The sequence below is a fragment of the Salvelinus namaycush genome, chromosome 33, assembly GCF_016432855.1.
Source record: "Salvelinus namaycush isolate Seneca chromosome 33, SaNama_1.0, whole genome shotgun sequence".
NCBI classification, from domain to species: domain Eukaryota; kingdom Metazoa; phylum Chordata; class Actinopteri; order Salmoniformes; family Salmonidae; genus Salvelinus; species Salvelinus namaycush.
Genome location: NC_052339.1, coordinates 13,977,731 through 13,987,184, shown reverse-complemented (window position 1 = coordinate 13,987,184; position 9,454 = coordinate 13,977,731).

Genomic DNA, 9,454 nt, shown 5'->3' with positions numbered 1-9,454 from the left:
CTCAAATAGGCTACACCACTCTGGTAAATCGGAGCTATGCAGAATGCACAGCAGTTGTCCAGTATTTTGTTTGTCCTGCAACTGAAAGATGGTCGTAGTCAACGATTTAGATATGCTTAACCTTAATCTTTATGAAGGGCACACTCATGCAGAGTAGGTTACTTTTTGGGGGAAACTTGAGTTTCAAAAACATGGAGACTTGCACTTGTTTTGCAAAAAAAAAAAAAGAATAACAATCTTTAATGATATTTGATTTGGTGGCATTGACTTAAACATTTGAGAAGGATGATGGATTAATGCCTTTAGGCCTAGGCTGCTCATTTAGTGAATAGAGCTGAAGAGATTGTCCTAGTTCTCAGTAACATCCTGTTTTCTTAGAAATTATGACCAGTTGAGCGAAAGAACCAAAACACACACAAATGCAGTTAATCTATTTAATTATCTATCTATGCTCGAAGCCACACAGGTTTCAAAATTGTTGTATAGGTGTCAGTTTTCCATAACATCTCATATGTATAGTGCATCAAGGAAATCATGTTATTCTGTCATCTTATATGCTTTATTCTAACAGTAGTTTGATATGAATAAATAAACTGTGAATTGCTATCCACACTCAAATGTAACTCCATCACAGAAGATTTTTACAACCATGGCATTACGCTATTGCATACTTTGTATCTCCCCCCTCTTTGTATAGTTTCCCAATATGTTGGGAATGGCACCAAATAGATAGAGGAAATTCTTTCAGAATTGCAAAGTTATAAGATGAAGTCATATTGCTCTGTGATCATCATGACCTGAGTGACATTCTGAGTTAAAGATAGAAGAGTTGCAAACAACATATTTGGAACAGAACCTCATTGTTTCAATTGGAACTATTTCCTGATTCTAGAACTGAGAGTCTTTTGTGAATGATCAGCTGTTGGTGCATATTTGTGGCTTGCAGCATCTGATGTAGTCATATGGTGATGTCTTCGGAACCCTAAAGGAACCAGGCCTCAGTTGTCACTGGAATTCAAAGGAATTCCTGCTTATGTGCACACTAATGGTGCTGTCCATTATATCTTGAGTCATCCATGGTGGATGGTAGCTTTGAAGATGGTCTTTAAACTCAATGAGGTCTATTCAGAAACCTTTATGTTAGAGATTGACTATGATGCACCCTAATTGCAAACTCGCATAGAAGATTATACAATTTAGAATTATTGTCTTGGATCGATCGAATGATACTGCACATCCATGCATTGCAGCTTGTACTTGATGCATGACAGGATTGCTGCCTCACATCCTGTAGCTCAGCATACAGCAACAGAGTGAAGCTGTGAACCTTGTGACCAGCCCACAGTATGCTGTCAGCGCTGCTATGTAGGATTCTTAAATAACCAGATGTAGTCTTTCTGTGAATAAAATGCTAAGTACAGCTAAGTACATTCTGAAGGAGGCCCATTTTGTCTGGCACAGTACGTTGTGTGGTTGCACAATTGAGGCCTGGCTAACCCAAGTTCAGCTTCTGTAAGGTACAGTATTTACCAGGTAGCTCCAGACTTATCACTATCTTGATCAGTTGAAACATTCAGAGAATGCAGTGGTGTCTGCATGACACCAGGCAGCTTTTATCTTGGAAAGCCGACCAGGCAGGCTAGGTCCTAAAGCTATATCATCATTATGCAAACCTAACCAGGCAACCAGTAGGCCTAGCCACAGGAAAGAGCCATTAGAAGATGGCCCACTTTAATGCATCATTGTCAAGACAATTACTAAGTTGTTTTAAGGTATTTTATTCCAGTGATGGACACTGTTAACATGCAATGAGGCATTCTTTGTCTCCAAGTCTAGGCTACAGCTCTTGATGTAAAATTAATTAACATTGTGGTAGTTTTCTAAGTTATGTATGTGTCTTTATACAGGGATAAAGCATATTATATCAACTAGTAGGACAGTATATTTGGACAATCATGGTAAAACAGGCATAATACTTTGATAAAGGCTTCAAAAACACATTCAACACAGAAGGCTTTGATAGGCAAATACAGAATGCCTAATAGTTTAATACATCATTTCAGACTATTTCTGGAATACTTTACAAACGACCAGTTTGCAGATAAAGCACAAGGTACAGTTGATAGAGTAATGCATTTGTCTCTGCGGGGGCATTGCAATTTGTTCAAGCTTAAATAAAATGAAAATGAAGCAATTGATTGGAAATCAATGCACTTACATCAATCACTCTTTGTAAAAGACGGACAGAGAGAGAAAAAAAACCTGTCCAAAAATCAATATTCATTCTAATTCAACATATCATAAATCTGGACAGAGTCAGCACTGCTCGCTCACAGTGAGAGGATGATTGGCCACTATGGTCTTAATTCACATTCTCTGTGGGTTTCAGCTCATCCTGTTTCGTATTAAAGCATTTATTTGGTGAAGTCCTCATTGAAAGGCAGTGAGGGTTGACATGTTGTTGGCCTTATATTAAGCTATCAGGCCATGTCACAGGACGGGGGATAGATGTGTGTACATTGGGCTATGTGGCGTCAACCCATCAGAGAAGCCCCTTTGCCTCGCAGGCAGCTCTTGACCTTGTGTGTGTGTGGTGTGTGTTCAGCAGCTCTCGACCTTGAGGAGAACAGTCAGCTGTGTGTTTGTAGTATGGGATGTATTTGAGCGGAATCACTAAGTGGACAACATGGATACATCACTTAGCACTACTATGGCTAGTTTAATCATTATTGTCTGCCTGAGTGATGTACGTGTACAAAAATGGTCGCTAACATATTTGTAATGACTTGTGAGATACTGACCAGTAGTCTTAGACACTTAAAAAAAATACATGTAGTAGGCGTATAATATATACAGACCCTGTAACAGAGAGGTATAGGCTAGTAGCTCTGCTGCTGCCTTGAGTTCGGCAATAACATTTGTAATACAGAAATGTGTACTTAAGCTGTCAAAAAAGCTTTCCTAAATCATTCAGGTTTTACAGAATTGTTTTTGTGGGCTACAGTTTCGGATTCACTATACCACACAAAATACCTTGAAAATTAGCAAATACATTATGCCCCCCCCGAAAATCTAGTTGTTTCAAGTAGGATAGTGTTAAGCATTGCATTCACAGCACGTAGGACAGATTTGGTACTAGATCTTTAAACGTGCTATGTGGAAAATCTGAAGGACAGTTCAATGGTCATTGTTTGTCCCAGGGGTGGCATATTCAGTGGCACCAAGTTGTTCCCCCCTGTGATTCCCTGTGCTTCAGGCCTGCAACCATTATACAGAGCCAAAGGAATGTTAGATATTTTATTATTTTCCGAAACCACTCTGTGGGAACCCACTCTCTCCTTTTACAGGGGAGGCATTTATCAAGTGTATAAACAATGACCCAACCCACTGATTACAGACTACTAGGGTGTATTCATTTGACACTTTCGGGGGTGGGAGACTAGTAAAGAAGGGGAGTAGGGGAGGGCGAGGGGAGTGTATATCAGGTTACCCTGACCATGGACAAGTAGACCTGAATTTGGTATTTTAAATCCCTGATCCCTCTGCTGAGAATGCCCTTTTCTCTCCTTTCTCTTCTATTTAATGCATTAGCTGACATCACGTGACAAAAAACAGGTTTTGTTTTGATAGAAAGTTCTTCTAAATGTTAAGTTCTGTGCATTTAGATTTACAACTGTTGACGACTGTTTGTATCTTTTAATACCATGATATGAATAGAATAGCACTCGTTACCAGTTTGTATTGGTGTAATATTCGTTTGGAGTGTACCGTGGTGGATAATTGTATTGAATATATTTATTTATTTAAAGCCAACAATATTGTTACACTGCAGCCATGAGCCACGAGCTGTTCACTCCCTTACCGTCGGGCAGATGGTATCGGAGCATGAGGTCTGATACCAACAGGCTTAGAGACAGTTTCCATCTACAAGCCATCAGACTGCTGAACACTTGAACTGGACTGACCACCTGCTCTGACTCCCCACACCTTAGCACACAGAATGTATGGCCTGTCATGCCTCATCCAGAAACACAATGTGAAGTTACAGATCTACAGACAATCTAGGTACCTCATGAGGGATTGAATGAATGCTGCCAAGCCTTAAGTGACCTGACCTGTTGGAGTGAAAGAAAGATCTGCCTGTTGTGTTTCTACCAGAATCTGAGACCACCATACCTATGTTAATGTGACATACAGGTAACTGGCAAAATAATGGAAACACCAACATAAAGTGTCTTAGCAGGGCATTGGACCACCATGAGCCGCCAAAACAGCTTCAATGCACCTTGGAATAGATTCTACAAGTGTCTGGAACTCTATTGAAGGGATGCGACATAATCTCCCATTAGTGTTCAGTTTAGTTGAGATCTGGTGACTGAGACGGCCATGGCATATGGTTTACACTGTTTTCATGCTCATCAAACCATTCAGTGACCACTCGTGCTCTGTGGATGGGGGAATTTTCATTTTCCCCGGTTCTACGGGGTGGCAATGCCAGGCATGGACCACCCAGATAGAATTTGTGCACCCCCCCCATAAACATAAGACATTTTATTTATTTCCGGAATGGGACAGAGGCTATATGCCGGTGTGTGCTCATGATCTGAGAAGGGGGAGGGAGGGGGAATGTATTATTTAGTAGTTAATATTGCAAAATGCATTCTGATTGGGCACCTAGCCAGAATGCATAAGGTACCACCTTTGAATTCAATACCTTGTTTAGGAAGCTCATTGGATCCCAGGGCGGGGTCAAATGAACCATTTTCTTTTCTCACAGAGAAGGAAAAAGGTTGTTCACTTTTGCAGACAGCTACACAGCTAGCTTTGTTGAGTTTTGGTAGTTGCGCATTGAATATTTATAGTTAGTTGGCTAAGCTTTGATCAGCATGCATATCTGCAAAGGGCTGGGCACTGCCAAGACCAAAAAAACGGAGGATCACCTTGTAGAGACCAACGCCAAGCTCACCGAGTAGCCGGTTAGCCCGACCTCCAAAGTCGAGGAGCCTGCAGCAAATGCAATATCTGCCCATCCCCCATCCCGCCTGCTGACCAACAAGATCGAGAAGACCCATGGCAATAGCACCAGCAGCATGAGGGTAACATCACAACAAGCACCTGCACCTCAGTTACCCCAGCCACTAGCATCTGATGACCTCGGTGATGAGGAGCCAGCACAGGCTTGTCTTGACACTTAACCGAGCCACATTTTTTTGTGGGAGAAAGTGGGCCTTTTGTAGCGTCTGGTTCAAAGTCTGCATTTGGTTGTGGTGCACGCTATGTCGTCTGAGGAGTCGATAGAGGACTTTTTCAATGTGTGTAGCTCCCTGTAGAATTTCTTTAGGAAACCAACGGTGGCTGCACAGTACACTGGGGAAAACTGAAAAGACTTCTTGATCAGAGATGGACTGGCCACATTGTCACAGTGTCAGTCATTTTGAAATCAAGTGACAATATTACAGATATGCTCGGTGAAATCGAATCTACACTACTTGTGAGACTTGAGGCCACAGGCTTATTGAAAGCAGAGACAGAGCCGAGCTTTAAGTTTATTGCTAACATGACTTTCAAAATTCTGGGGCTCCTCGACCCTCTTAACAAGTTACTGCAGTTAAATTAATTGTGTGAAAATTTGTCTTTGCGTGATAGGCTACTGTAAAAGTGATGTCAGTACTATGAAAATGACACAGCCTACTTTTTCGCCCCCTCCCTGCTCTCTTGCTATAGTGTATGTGTGTGTGTGTGTGTGTGAGTATGTGTGTGTGTTGCTCTCTGAATGGGCATTTACTCTTATTCGCGGCAGATTCAAATTGGCTACCGTCATGTAAGAAATATCACAATCAGCTATGAATATCGAATATGCACTTAGTTTAATTTAGATCGCTTTTTTTTTCGCCACAGAAAATATTGCGGCCCTGGAGAAGTGGCGGCTTGGCTTACTGTAAGTTATACTCATTGCGTAGTGTCACAATTCTGCTAGAAATGTAGGCTATGGTTCTATTTATTGAAGTTTGCGCTATGAAGCCTGTAAGAATCTTTGATAGTCTAGTGGTGCTCATCCTGTTGAGCTGTTGGTAGGCACAAATTATGTGTAGGCATACTGCAGCAGCAGCTGGATTTCGGATACACTAGTGTGTCTTGGTGGGGGCATATCTTTCTTGTGATATTATATAAAACAACAGTTGTTGATGTGTACCGCTACATTTCAGATACAATTTTATAGAGATGAACAGCAGTAGGACAAATCTACCTTGTTTTATTAGAGATCTAAAGCAATACTACAATAGTTGTGCCCAATGATTTATATATAAACTAGATGACTAATAGGGGCGTTGTGTTGAACCCACCATGCCTCCATCTTGGCACTCCTTTATTTAAGCTTTAGATTTTTTTATTATTAATGTCTACATTCGTTTTTGCCACATAAATTCTATTACAGACACCTTCATGCATACATTTAAATTATATTATGTGACCTAAACATAAACATTTTAATTTAAAAAAGATATACAAATATTGTCATGAAAGTATAATTTTTTTTAGATTTCTAATGTTACTGGCCCCAGTATGACAACAAAAAATACTTAAATACATGTAATTCTGTCCTTGAAGCATTGAATTGAAATACTTTATAATTCCTATGGAGGACTGCTCCTACTGGGGAGTACCAATATGGCCGACCTGTGGCTTTAAAGCCTCTCAATGGCCAATACATAGCATCAGCAATCAAGGGTTTTTAAATACCCCCTCAGGCATATTGTCCTGGAGCCAGGGCTGTGGGGGCATAGCCATGGTAGCCAAAATAATGGGTAACTGGGCCTGCCCAGCATGATGGGATGTTAATTCCTTAGGAATTGCTTAGGAACAACACCTGTTTGGAAGCACCTGCTTTCAATATACTTTGTATCCCTCATTTACTCAAGTGTTTACTTTATTTTGGCAGTTACCTGCGTGTGTGTGTGTGTGTGTGTGTGTGTGTGTCAGTGACACTCCCCCACCCCTTCACCACAGGATCGCATCTCTATCTCGCCACAATGACCTGGGAGGCAGGTCAATGCCCGGGGGTCCATGTCCTCCCTGTCCCCACACACTATGAAACAATGGCGTCTCCACCACAGCTTATCTTTAATCAAGGCCCACATCTTTTAGGTATCACTTAGTTGAATCTGTGTCACCATCAGGGATTGGTTTCACAGTCTTGTAGCCAGGGGAGCATGCTTTGTTGGCTAGCCGATCGAAAACATTGGCTTACAATGGGGATATCAGATCAGAAAGGAGAAATGTGTTGTTCTCTTTCATTGGTTCAGTTAAAAATAGACAGACAGATGGACGGATGGACAGAGACCCCAACTAGAAATGTACATTGCGTAACAAATAATAGGGCAGCTGAAAGGCGGTGCAATGTGACATTATCCTTAATCTTAACGTAGCATAGGATCACAGTGTCTAGAAGAGACTAGGGTTGTGAGGATGATACGTTTCTGCTCAGTATTTCTCCTTCCCCCTTTTTCTCTCTTTCTCTTTATGCAATAATGTGTCTTGGCATCAGTAATAGCCCTGAAGCAAGTCCTCTTTGGCAATGAAGTAGGTGTCATTTCCAGCCTCAGAGGACATTTAAGCAGTGATTATTAGAGCTTTAGCGAAACCATTCCTTTGTCTTTGATTCCCACTTTCTTCGGGTTAATTATTTTTGTTTAGTCTATTCATTTTTGTCAGCTCGAATCCCTGAAGCACATGTAATGTTGACGGCACACTTCACGCTGTATTTGCTTCCTGGAGTTGCCTGTGGCTGTATGGCAGTCAGGGCCAATATGTCTCATCTGAAGTCATGAGATATCAGTGAGTCAGTCTCAGCTGGGTAGACGGTATCAGCTGAGAGAGAGAGAAATCCTCTAACTAGAGGTTTATTCATGTGATTGTTGAAGCATGAAGTGCTAAAACTAAGCCTACAATTTAGCTCATGACATTTCATGTGACTAACAATCAGAAGTCATATAGTATTCGCTATATGTCCTTTACCTGCATGCTTCATTGAATACGATTCAATCCGTGCAAAGGTAAATCACACCGTGTGGAAACTCGACGAACAATGTGTTCATTTTTTAAATCTGAAGCAACCCAAAACAAAGAACGTGACCATTATCTAGGCTTGGGAAAGCAGGACTTCAGAGGCCCAAACAAAAAGGGGCAAATATGGAAACGACTATTCAAAAGAATGCTTTTTAACAATGGGGGTTGTAAACAAAGGTAATGACACAATAGGTTATGAAGGGGAAGGGTTTAGGGATTTCCCAGAGGAAGGGAAAGAAAACATTCAGAGTTAGGAAAGAGAGACGTGTGAACAGAAAGGTAGATGACACACAGATCAAATACATGACGTAACCGTCCAAAGTACAGCACTAAAATGAAGTCACCACGGCTACCACGGGTACACCACAGGTTACTTTGGCAACAGTTAGCCGTTAGTACAGTATCGGTGTACTGACTGGCTGACAGTCTGTAGACAGAAGCTGAGTCAACATACAGGCTTTGAGTCAACCTGTAAAAAGCATGACCTTTATAGAAAATGGTGGCGTGACACAGCCAATGTTGTTTCAGTATATGTTTCCTATATGGAACACTCACTCACTCTCAGTCCCTGCAACTAGGAGAATTTCAGCTTTATAACACATCAACTTACTAACTGGATACCTCACTGCCATGTTCCAGTTATTATAATGGCTGTTTCATTATGCCTTCAACTTTACCTCCTTTATCTTTATTTTTGTTACGTAGATTATAGATCAGACTGCTCATTTGGATAACACCCTGAATTCAGTATTTAAAAAATAAAAAACTGAACCAATGATTGAGACAGAAAGACAACGGCAGCAGGGGATGAGAAGTGCCAAAAGCCCCTAGAGAGCATTAACACAGTGCCCCACAACAGACAGGCCTGCTACCCCCCCCATCACAGAACCCTGCTCACCTCAAATATCTCAGCTCTAATGATCAGAGATGTGTCTCTTCCTCCCTGGGGACTAACAGGGGGGGGACACACACCGCAGCCAGAAACTCTACCTCCCCACAAGTCTAATGGCTGTGGCTCAGAAAAACAACAACGACGGGAACAACAACCCAAATAAGCCACGACAGCTGTAGGTACCTGAGCCAGTTTATAATTGATCATTCTCAGTTGGAAACTTCCCCCTGCTTCTACAATCCTCTATCCCTAACTGAAAACATCCAGTTATTGAATGTAACATAGTTCAGACGTGTTGTTATTCTTAACATGGCTGCAGTGCATTGCTAAACTATGTTTCTAGACATTAGCATATTTTCCTAGAGAATAGTAGGCCTACAGTTTCTCTCCTCCCCGTCCGTTCTGCTCAAGCTCTATGTCATAGTTCTTTGGGATTTCACAATGCAGAGCTCATTTCTGCTCACGTTCTGCTTAAAACATCACTCAGTCATTCAC